Raw genomic sequence first — 12,274 nt, 5'->3', positions numbered from 1 at the left:
TAACAGCATCGCCATGGACTACCAATGAGGGGGGGTTGAATTGCATAATACTGACCACCAACGTGTGTATTATTATTGAGGTTACTGACAGCAATTCTGGTGGCTAATGCAGTCACTGGCATCAATGCTGGGGGGTAGTATTGCGGCACACACTATATGCTGTGCGTTCCACATGTACTATTTCTCATGGAAGGGGGACCAACTTAATATCTTGCACACAGGACAATTGTATTCAGAACACCCATGATTTGGGATGATTTGGGTGATTATGTCTATTATTGTGTGTCTTTTCTCAAAAGGGGACAAACATTGTTCTCTCCAACCAATTTAAAATAAGCTAAGTAACGGGTCACAAAGTATGTTTTTATTATTCTGTGGTAATAATGTATTTAAAGAGCCAATATCAGCATAGCAGGAGGTCTAGAGAGTATGAGTGCATTTGAGGTATTATAAAAAAGAAAACGCCCCTCAGTCTCAAATAAGTAGCTGGCAGCTCAGTTGACAGCAGCCGTAACAACTCCAAGTGATGCCGATATCCAAGTTCTACACAACATATGAACAAAACATGACCCGGCTTATTCAGTAGGCATACAAGTACAAACAATTTCTTCACTAGCCAGGTAAAAAAGATTTGTGAGTTTGCCAAATGCAAAGAGAAATGTACTTATTACAAAGGGCAGTAATTGGGAATACTGCCCCATAGTGGGTTACTGGCATTTGCAAAGCTTTAGCAGTTCTGGATGGTTACAGTATATGTAGTGAAGGGGGCTCCTGGCAACCTTGAGACCATTTCTCTGCTCCCCAATCCTCCCCAACTCCTTGTGTGTCCCCCCTTCCTGGCTCCCAGCCTACTGCTGAGGTCTGCTGGGACTTGTTGTTCTCCCCACCGTTTACTGCTGAGGTCTGCTGGGATCTGTTGCTCCCCCTGCGGTCTTCTGCTGAGATCTGTTGTTCCCCTTGCCATCTGCTGCTGAGATCTGCTGGGACTTGTTGTTCCGCCCTTACTGGATGTACTCAAACTGTGCCTTGGGACCTGTTGGATTACCTTTTGCTGCACCTCTGACTCCTGGATTACTAGCATTGTGACTCTGGACTTATTCCTTCCTGTCCCCCTTGCCTGCCTTCTGGTTTGACCCTGCAACCCCCCAGGACATAACCCTGGCCTGGCTTTGTATACCTGAATCCCCCAATAAACACCCTGCATGCTGGGGACTGTGTGATTTGCATCTGTGCATTCTCTCTTTGCGCTCTTAGTTCATCACAGTATACTTTTCGAATGTGTACTGAATCAGATTCTCTCAGTGTCTTACTACAGTTAATCAGATTTACACAAGGGCAAATAATGTTTCATGAACCTAAAACTGCCCCTGGAATTTATGCATTCAGTAGCCAAAAGCAAGAGTACAGCAGTTAAACAATATATTATACATTAGTCTAGCAACAACAAAACAAGCTGTTTTAAGAATATGGTGCAGTAGCAATATGTGTGTCTCCATAAAAAATTCATTTGATTCCATCTATTATTGAAATAAACTTTTTTTGTGTCGTGAAGTACAAATTTAAATCAGACACAAATTGGATCTATTAAGTAGTTTAGAGCCATTTCTTGCTTATTGCTGGATAGAATATATGGATATACAGTATACATGCTTTTTTTGTGGAACCTGCCAAGAGTAAAACATGTTATGTACATTAAAGATGTGCACAGTATTTCAATTTGAACACAATCCAACAAATAAGACTTACACATGTCAGGCATTTTACCAAATGTGTGTGCAGAAATATAAGAATTAAATGTACTGATTGGTTCAATCCTTAACTGAACCTGTCTTTTGAAATGCCTTTGAGAATCTATTGAATACATCCTAAGTAACTGTTAATTTAAAGTGATATTAAAGTCAAAAGATTTTTAAGCTATTTTATATGCTGATTAAATCACTTACAGTGGATGCTGCTCCTTAATGTTTAAACGTTTTAGCTACCTGCAGAATCAGCTGGTCCCCTGAGCACTGGCCCAAATATCCTGCTTTGGGGTGGGTCCTTTCCCTTGCAGGGTTCTTTGGAGCCACCCTAGTGCATGCTAGTAAGCAGTATGACTCCACAAAAATACAGACACAGCAAGGCAAGCTACACCTCCTTCCTCCCTTATCCATTCTTTAAGCTATTAGATGGACAGCTGCTGTAGAGTTGTGATCTTGTACTGGACAGGGAGTTCAGGGAAGTAGAGCTGAGAGAGTCAGAGTTGTTTGTAAACATGATGACTGTTAGTACTTTGGCAAATGCTTTACTGGGCAATATATATTTGTCAGATTGGATTTAATTATCAAAACAATTTTGAGAGTTTAATACTACTTTAATTTTTATTATTTATTTATGTTTGAGTTACAGAGCCCTGCCACAATATGTTAGTATGGGAACAGTTTTTTTCTACTGGTGTAATGGTGCTGTAGACTGATGGACTGTCTGTGGGATATAGACAAACTGTATAATTTATTTAAGCAGAAAGTAAAGAAGAAACACAAAAAAAGGATACAATAGAGAGATGAGAGTGGAGGAGTAAAAAGTGATGGAAACATATGAAAATGATCCTGCATATAGACCATATGGCAATGCCATGTTAACCACAGATATTGCGATATAGCTGTATGTTTTCTAGGGTTGCACAGATACCAAGTACAGTACTCGGTACAAGTACGAGTACATGTACCGATACTTTTGAGTTCCAGGACTAGACTAGAGAAACATTAAAAAATTAGGAGGCAGCTGTCATGTGTAAGGAGCACACGGAGCTCTCGGGATTTGTACATCCCCATTTTAATGTATGATTTTGTTTTTATAAATATAAATAAAGGGATGCACAGATACCAGTTTTGCGAGTACGAGTACTGGTACTTGCCGAGTACTTACAAGTACGAGTACTGATACATTTTTGTTTATTGTCATGTGACAGTTTTTCTAAAACAATACAGACTAATGATTTCAGGACTGTGGTGGAGCGCCAGAGCCCCGTCCCAGCTGCAACCCCTGCAACCCTGGGAGTTCTCATGAAAATGCCAAGTATCTGCACTGGTACTCGAAAAGTATCTGTGCATCCCTAATGTTTTCCTAATTTCAATATGATTCTTGATAGCTATTATTGGATTTATAACATAAGATTAGTACCTGGCCTTAAGTCCAACAATTCATGGTCAGACCTTTTAGACAGCTTCAACACCTGCATACCCTTAAAGGTGCAACAAAATAATGGGAGTCTGAGCACAATATGCATGTTACAAGGTGATGCATCACTTAGGATACATAATGAAAAAAGATCAAGAATCACACTGTGGTATAAATCAGTAATTTTATATCCCTTACACATGAGACAGGCACTTTTTAGCTTGCACTCTTTTGATTGACAATTCATCTTTTTTTTCCCTTTTATTATTTTGAAATTACTTTTATAGCACTTAAACTTCTGGCAGCTAACTGGGAACTCTTAAGATGAAATCAGTGCCTGTCTTATAAGATAGTATAGGCCTAATTTCAAAGGTAATACACCAGTAGAAGTGTACTCCTATTCAAAAAAGTGACAGTTATTTTTAGCCAATAAGATTTGCAAATGACAGCTACATGGCTAAATTAGAGAGCCTTATCTTTGTGTTTAAGCTTTGTGAATTTAGCCTTATGAGTTGTATAATGCCAGCTGTTGGTCACCAGAAGGTGATTTCTCATATTGCACATACCATTATGACAATGTTCACATAGTTTCACAGTCAGCTGCTTAACAAGCTGGTGCTGCATGTATCATTGAACTTGTGTAAGGTTCACTATTAAAGGTCCCATAATTAGTGACACCCCCTCCACCTTTCACATTGCCAAGGTGTTCCAAGACAATAGGAGCCCCAGGCAGGTACTCCTTGCACACATCGGTGGTAGACCTGTATTGAAGCACAGATGCAAGCTGGTAGCGCTGAACATATTTGCTTTTGAAAGTACATGTTAAAGTTGTTCCAAAAATAATTTTCAATATTTTTAAAATGCAGCTTCAATTACAATAATAGTTATTAATCCTGCTATATAGGTCTATGTTCACCCAGTTCCTTTAATATGGTGACAGTGCAGTGTCCTGTTCCAATTTTGCTCCTGCATTGTCATCCTGATATAGGGACTTCTGATGAAGACCACAAATGGCCCCTTCAACTTACATTATGCAAGCATTGTCCATCAGTAAATCTGCCCTAAAAAATGCCATGTAGAAATCTTCATTTAGCTAGTCTGCCGGAGTATGACAGCATTGAGATCCATCAAGGGTTAAAAAAAAGACAATTGTTTATGATACAGATTGCCTTAGCAAACTTCATGTTGATCAGTAAGGGTTGACATCTATGTTATCTGTTCAGACACTGCATGAAAAGCATCCATCTGGTCTCAGCTTTACTTTCCAGAAACAAGTTATGCCCGATTACATATATTGTACGTATTTTAAACTGCATTTTAACAGTTGATGACTTTGGCTTCTCTTAGTACAAGCAGTGACTTAAGGGCAGTCAATTTCTGTTTAAACAACCACAAGATATTTTTTGTTTTGGGAACTATACATGATTTATAGTGGATATTAGGCATATAAAGAAAAGGTCTTTCTAAGCTGCAAGCAAAAAAACATAATACAAAAGACTGCTGTTGGCAGGCAGAAAATAATTTGACTTTGAATTTTTTCTGTAGTCATCCACAGATGTAATCCATGAAATTTCTTGAAAGACAATAGAGCAAATTTTAAAAAAAATAGCTCATAGCGGAAAATTCTGCTTACTGGTAATACCAAGTATTTTATACCATGATTTTCTTTCTCTGTTAGGGTTATTCATATTGTTAATGTTGCAGCTCTTAATAAGTTAAAAAATACTAAATAACTTAGTCATATTATTAGCCAGTGGGGATGAGTGAATCTGCCTGGGTTGTTGGTCGAAGAATTGAACCCCATTAAAGTCTATAGGGATGAATCTTGAAACTTAATTTTAGCCACTTTTAAGGCTAATAGGCAAGGTATTGTAAAAAATGAGGAGTTTGGCCGTGCCATGGGGGGACTTGGGGAAACCTTTTTCTCTGGCTTCCATTGCCAGAGTCATTTTTGCATTTTTTGCACACATAGTATAATCCCCATTCTAGGCCTGAAAATTACTTAAACCCCACTGTATTTTATATTTTCCGAAAGCAGAGACCCTGTAGAATAAAATGGTAGCAGTTGAAAATTTTGAATTATATTAGCGCAATTTTTTTTATCAAACTCAAAAAGTTAATTTTATTGAACAAAAATACAATATAATACCCAATTGTTTTGTACAATATAAGGCATGAGGTTGTGCCAAGTAAATAGATACATAGTTACATAGTTACATAGTATTTGAGGTTGAATAAAGACATTAGTCCATCAAGTCCAACCTATTAGGATCTCATTCTAGGAGTACCCGTACCCCTGTATATTACGGTCCCTTAAGAAATCGTCCAAATAAAAAAAAAAGGAACAGTTAAAAAAAACTGACAGAAAAGGAAAAAGAGTTTTTAAATACTAAAAAAGGGTCTAAAAAGGAAGGGAGACAACAAGTATTCAAAAAATCAAGCACTCAATATATCCCAAACAGTTCAAATCCCAATTTTTTACGCCACTTAGCTCCCAGGCAATTTGTTCGCCAAGCCCTGTGTGATACCCAAGATGTGATGCTTAAAAAATGTGTGCACCCATGAAACGGCAAAAAAATAATTGACCCCAAATTGTCCATAGTTGACATTTTAAACCCGCACAGGTCAACAGTTTAGAGTTAGTTGTGAATATTGGCCCTAGAATTATTGCTCTTACTCTAGCACATTCATAGATAGCTAACATGTGTGGCACAATCAATGTTTTTGTAGGTAGATGAACCCGAACGGTCTACTACAAACCTAATGTCACCTTTACACGTCACGTGAAGTTGACCAAGCACAGATCATGCTTGGTCAGCTTCTTCCCTGGCTTTTGAAGCAAGAAGTGATGCAGTCAGCATTGCATCCGGCTTCATTCAGCACTGAGGACATCAGCGAACAGATGCTCGCTGGTCTCTCTCCCTGCTTCCCTCCCACAATGCTGGTCCTAGGCACATAGGAGGGGCAGCAAAGCCTGGGAAGCAAGGTAGGGGGTGACGGTTTCCTGGTCCCTGGAAGAGATCTGGCAGCTTTTCAGCCACCAAAACTACTCCCAGCATAAAGTCGACATTCGGCTTTACACAGGCAAACAGACTCCTGACAGATATAGCTGCCGGGAGTCTGTTTACAGGGGCCCACTGCCAACACTGTATGCCTTAGGTAGTTGGCAATGAAAGGGTTAAATAACATGCTTGGGGCGTGCCTTGAACCATGGGGTTACAGAATGGTATGATTTTTACAAACAGTTTAGCAACAGCATACACGAGCAGCACATATTTGGCTGTGGTTAATAAAATGTCAAAACAAGTATAAGGACAAAGTACTTATACTTACAAAAAATAACAACAAATCATAATAAGTGCAAAATAACACGTTTAAACTATGAACCCATCCCCATATCTTCAATATAATAATTTGAATAAAATATTCAAAATATAGATTTCAGGTATGTGTTTGGTAGAAATTGGCTACTGTTGAGACAGTACACGAGCACTTGAATAGGCAGCAGATTAAAAGAGAGGCGGGTAATATCTTAAAAAATATATAATAGAGTGTATTTTCTGAAAGACAATAAGCAAAAATATTGAGAGTGGCTGGACAGTATGTAAGCAGCTTGATTAGTCTGCAATACAAGCAGGAGAGATGAGATAGGTTTTACCTTAAAATAAATGGTGTACTATTTAGGAAACATGAGCCACAAATAGTGTGAAGTGGCTGGTTTGACGATCAGAACCTCACTTTGTCCAAGCTCTTTGTGCAGCAACCCCTCTCTTAAAATCCAGTGAACATTGTCTGGCCTGCAGTTTTTTTTCTTCATTTTTTGATTCCTTATTTTAATATGCCTTCATCTACTTTGCAAGCTTAATCTTTCTCCACCCTGTCATTCAGCAACTAGTTTTATTTTCGTATATAATTATAGTCAGGGCACTGGAGGCATAGCTACAAAGGGAAAACCTACAGCCACAGGCTATCGGCCCTTTCACAACACAGGGGGAAGGGCAGGCAGGAGCAGCAGCAAAAAAATATGAAATTCAGACATAAAAGGAGAGGCAGAGGTTCTGCATGTGGCGATAGTAAGTGGCAAGTGATACTGCTGTGCCCTCTTACTCTTCCTCTACCACACCTTTTCCTTCTTTACCCCCACCTCCCCCTCAACCTACATCTCCTTATTCACCTCTGCCTGTGGTGCTACAGTCCTGTCAAACCTTTGTGATCAAGATCAATCCTTCCCCTTACCTTTATGTACAGCATTCATTTTTTTGCCTTTTAGGTCCTTAATTCTGTAGCAGATGGGTTTTTTCACCCCATCAGTGGCTTATTTTACAGAGGTTAGTGTAGTAACTGACACATCCTTTCCTTTTTCCCTCTCCTCCTCAAGGGTAGTGCTGCTAATGTGGCCTTTTCTGCCTCCTCCTCAAGGGCTCAGAGCCATCACTTGTCTACAGACAACACCCGTAGGCAACTCCTGAACCATGATTCCTGATTACGAGTTCAAGCAGGAAGAGGGAAGTGTTAGTGGTGAGGGGGAGGAAATTTATGTAAGCTCCGGTAAAATTCGGTTTGGTTCGGATATTTAGTTATTTTGGAATTCGGATCCGAAATTCAATTCAGTTTGGGTTTCGGATTCGGTCGATATTCGGTCGATATTTATTGCAATTTGTGGTGCTGGGATATCACCTGCATGGAAAAGATATTTTGCTAAATTCAATGATGAATAAGAGTTGGCTAGAAGCCCTAAAATGCACTTTGTGGAGAGAGTCCTACATTAAACCTTTATATATATACAATATATCATGTTCTATATGGAAACCACCATATATACAGTATTTGATCGTTATACTTTAACAATACAGTATATTCGCTTTGTACATATTACCAACCACACAGATATAGAAAGTGTCCCTCTAAAAATGATAGTTCCCCACTAGTCCATGACTTGCAATGTCTACTGAAAACTAAAATATTAGATTTTAGTTAAATGATCATTAAAATAAATAAGTTGCTTCAGAGCATAAATGGCATAAACTATGTCATAACTATGACTAAGGCCATGTGTAGCTGAAACATGTTAGCAGGTTTATGATGTGAACTGTGTTATATTTGTTACTCCTGTTCTTAATTGAAAATGGGGTTACAGGGTGTCAGGAGCAACCCCTGCAATGCTTTATGATACAGCACTGTATTTGTTTTATCTTCACATGCAGACAAATTTTCTACGTTAAATTCTCCCTAATGGGGCCTATTTCTACCCTAGGATATGCCTGTTTGTTATGCCAATGCTTATAACTACCAAAGATTAGTATAGCAATATATTGATGCAGAAAGGTACTCCAACTGCCACTGTGGAGTCAGAGGATGATTGTTTTGCCTTTATGCCAAAATTGTTATTTTCGCATACATATAGAATTTAATTATGTATTTATTTATTTTTACAGTAAAGCTTGCACAGAAAACAATAATTGCAGCAAACTAAATTATTTCCACTTCAGTTTAAAAGGCCTCTGTATTTTTCATTTCTACCTAGTCCCAGTAACAAACAGAAAATTAAAATCTAGCAAAAACAGGAAGAACAAAACGTTAATACAGTGTTAATATGAAAAATGAGGTGAAAAATTAGTAATATATCAGAACACAAGCTATGTGCTCAGTGAAAGCACAGTCATGTACTCTATGCAGCATAGAATGTACACTATGCAGTTCTACATTGTTCTACATTGTGGGCATATATTGGATTGTCATCTTTAATACAGCTGATCTTTTTTTATAGAAAGAAGTAGCCTATAGTATATTTTTACATTTACAAGTTTTTTGCTGTTATGTTTTAGGTTATTCATTCAGTTTTATATAATCATTTCTTTTAATTCTTATTTAAATCAGAACTAAAGTTCAATAATAAAATACTGCTTCCTCTTGCTCTTAGCATTTTTTTTTAAAATTTTGTGCACACAGCGCAGTGGACATCCTGGCTCATTCATGGCATCTTACAGAAGAGCAGGGTATCTGGACAAAGTAACTCTAATGTGCATGTGTAGAAGTTACATCATTAGTGGCTGCCCAATGGCAGAGTCAGATGACTCTGTATCCTCAGGAAGACAGACAGAAGATGTCAGAAGTGGCGAGTGTAGCTGGATAGCAAAGGTGTTGCTTTGCTGATGGAGGGCACACTAGAGGGTAAGCATGCCATATTGTATTATATCAAAATTGAACAAAATATTTATTTCAGGAGTTGTGGGATGTTTATAATAGGAATGCATAATTACTATTTTTTGAAGACCGAGTACAAGTACCGATCTTGTCCTCAAGCACTCGCTAATACCAATTACCAATACCCTTTTTTTAGTGTCCTGTAATATTTTTTTTCTAAAACAATGCAGACTAATGATTTTAGGACAGTGGTGGGGCGTAGACAAGTAAGCTGGCAAAGAACTTGTTTTGGTTCATTTCGCTTTGGATTTTTCGTTATTTTGTTTTTCGGGTCTGAAAGTCAATTTGTTTAAGGATTCAGATTAAGCCAATGTTTTCATTAATTTTGGATGGGTTAAATGATCATTATGAACAAATTTTCATTGCAGCAAAGTGACATTAGAAAACAAAATTAAATTTTTCGTTTTAACTCTTGACAGTCCACAGAAACAATACGGAAAAAAAAAAACAGAGTGCACCCTCCCCCCCTCCCAATTCCAACTAGACTCTTTATCTCTGGTAGGAATTTAATGGGGAACCCTAATGCCAAAAAAAAGCATGGGGTCCCCTCTAAAAACCATTACCACACTCTTGATCTGAGTAGCAGCCTGACAGCACACAAAAGGCACCATATCAGGCCACATTCCCTCACCGTGGGGAGGGTTCTTTGCCAGGGGGGATCATGGGCCTCTTCCCCACAACCCTGGCCTGATGGTTGCGGGAGTCTGCGGGCAGGGGTGCTTATCTAAATCTGGGTGCCCCCTTTAATAAAGGGGGCACCCAGATGCCACCCCCCCTCTACTGCAGTGTAGATCCATGTTAATCATGATGGATGACGGCCACGACTCGCCGAAAAAAAAACTCGACGCCTGCCAACACAACTGATCCCAACAATCGCTGGTCACAAAATAACAGCTTTGCCCCCGAATGTCAACAAAGGGCCAGAACAAGCCCCTTGACATCACAACTCGTTCCACCCCTTTGTTGTTATTAAGACAGCTCTGCTCCCAAATCGGCATCTGCACATCCCTAGTTTGTACCAATTCATTTATTCACTGATGTATTAAAACATCAGTATACGTAGGGCCAAAATATCAGCTGCAAGATTATTTGTCTATCACAAATAGTTCTCTTTGCTGCATTTTCTGAATACTTTTATTTTGCATAAAATCCATAAATGTTAGATAAATATTCTGGCTTTGGCCCAATATTTGGCACACCCTGCAAAGGTAGGGAGGTACTCTGGAAAAATGGATCCATGCAGTGTAATATAGGTATTAAATCCCAAAGCTATGCTCTTTGAAACAACTTCATACATAACAAGCAGACCACACAGCTTAAATAACTGCACAGTAAGCAAATAGTAACACAGTGGGGGCTTCCTTCGCTTAAATGAAAATGGCATGTCATGTTTAAATATAACTCTTCCTCTTTCATCCCTATTTATCTATCTGTGGGGATATGCGTTTTGTCCTGAAAGCAATCAGGCTATATAATGTTCAAGGCCCTCTTTGCATTGTGCATTCTGTTAATGAACCTGCGTTACTGCAACACATTTTTGAACAATAAGCCACACTGTATTAAGACACACTATTAATCTTAATGAACAGCAAAATGGACATAGCAAACCATAATGCCCAGTACATGCATTGTGGTGCTTTGCAGTGCATTGGCAGCTACTGTAATGGTGCAAAAGGTTGCCATTCAAAATGAATGGCACTGCAATCCACCACAGTTCCCTTATTACTGCAAAGCATAAATGTCAGTTGGTCCTAAAAGCTTCTCCAAAAAATGATACCTTCGTTTAGATGTAACGACTTTGCTGAATTAAAAAACGCAGGGGACAATGTTGCTAATAACAGCCAATCAGACTACTGTCTGCATTCTAGTGCAGGTTAGAAAACTGAAACAGAAATATGATTAGTTGTTACAGATCGAAATATATTTCTCCAGATTTTATTAAGCAAGACTAACGTGTGGCTTTCAGAGATTACACATTCAGAGACCCAAGTAAAGTAAATATGTATCTTATTAGTTACTTGCTATAAATATACTCAATGCTATTCCTTTGCTATAAGTTGTGCATGAAACTAGATTCGATTTTTTTTGTCTATAAAAATAATTGTCCTTGAAATCATGTTAGCTGAATGTGTAAACCATAGTTAGGGTTATTTAACTACTTATAGCTAGGATATTTTGTGATAAAAAACAGTAGAAACTACATTTTGCATTCCTCTCTGTATTGTACTGAGGAAATTGTTGATGTCCACTTCTCAGGGACCTGCAGTGCTTCAGAAACAGTCATTGCATATTACTTTCAAATGTTTCTGCCTGCTGTCATGCAGGATACTTAGGGCAGCAGGAAAGACCACAAGCTGAGAAAAGTATCAAGTAAAACACTCAAGATTATTGACAAAATAAACTCTGTCAATAATCTGGGCAGCTGAAAATGTGTGCTGGAAAAGATACAAATAGGACATTATAAGATCGATCATGCATTGACCGTCTAAATGGGAAATACTTTTACTTCGCCCAACAGTTTCAGCAAGTGAAGTGAGAGCTCCTGCACTGCATGATTTTATGGATCAGTGATTTAAAAAACATGGAAACAAAAGGGTTAACAGAACAGCCAGGGAACTAACATTTTCTACAGACTATACTATAGTAGCCTCACATTTCTGTCATGGCAGGTCTTCTTTAATGTATGCTACCACATTGATCACTGAAAGACCACAGTTAGATTAATAGCAGGGATTGGATGCCATCAATGGTACAAATCCGACAAGTATTCCAAAACTTGTCTAAAAACCATGATGCAACTGACTTAAAATAGGATGCATTTGGATATGTAGACTGGTACAAAGCAGAGGCAATGAACCAATGTCATAGCTAGTGCAATATAGATTTGTAAACATTTTTATGTATTTATGAG

General features: G+C 38.4%; 1 protein-coding gene across 2 annotated transcripts in view; it reads right to left on the bottom strand.

Annotated features, from left to right (window-relative positions):
- PRKG1 (protein kinase, cGMP-dependent, type I) overlaps window positions 1-12,274 on the bottom strand; it is an 844,452-nt gene that overhangs the window by 131,010 nt on the left and 701,168 nt on the right. The window lies entirely within an intron of this gene.

This window comes from Nanorana parkeri, unplaced genomic scaffold (assembly GCF_000935625.1).
Source record: "Nanorana parkeri isolate BGI_ZX_2015 unplaced genomic scaffold, ASM93562v1 scaffold32, whole genome shotgun sequence".
Taxonomy (NCBI): Eukaryota; Metazoa; Chordata; class Amphibia; order Anura; family Dicroglossidae; genus Nanorana; species Nanorana parkeri.
The sequence above is the reverse complement of the archived record's forward strand: the minus strand, read 5'-3'. Positions and strand labels throughout refer to the sequence as shown.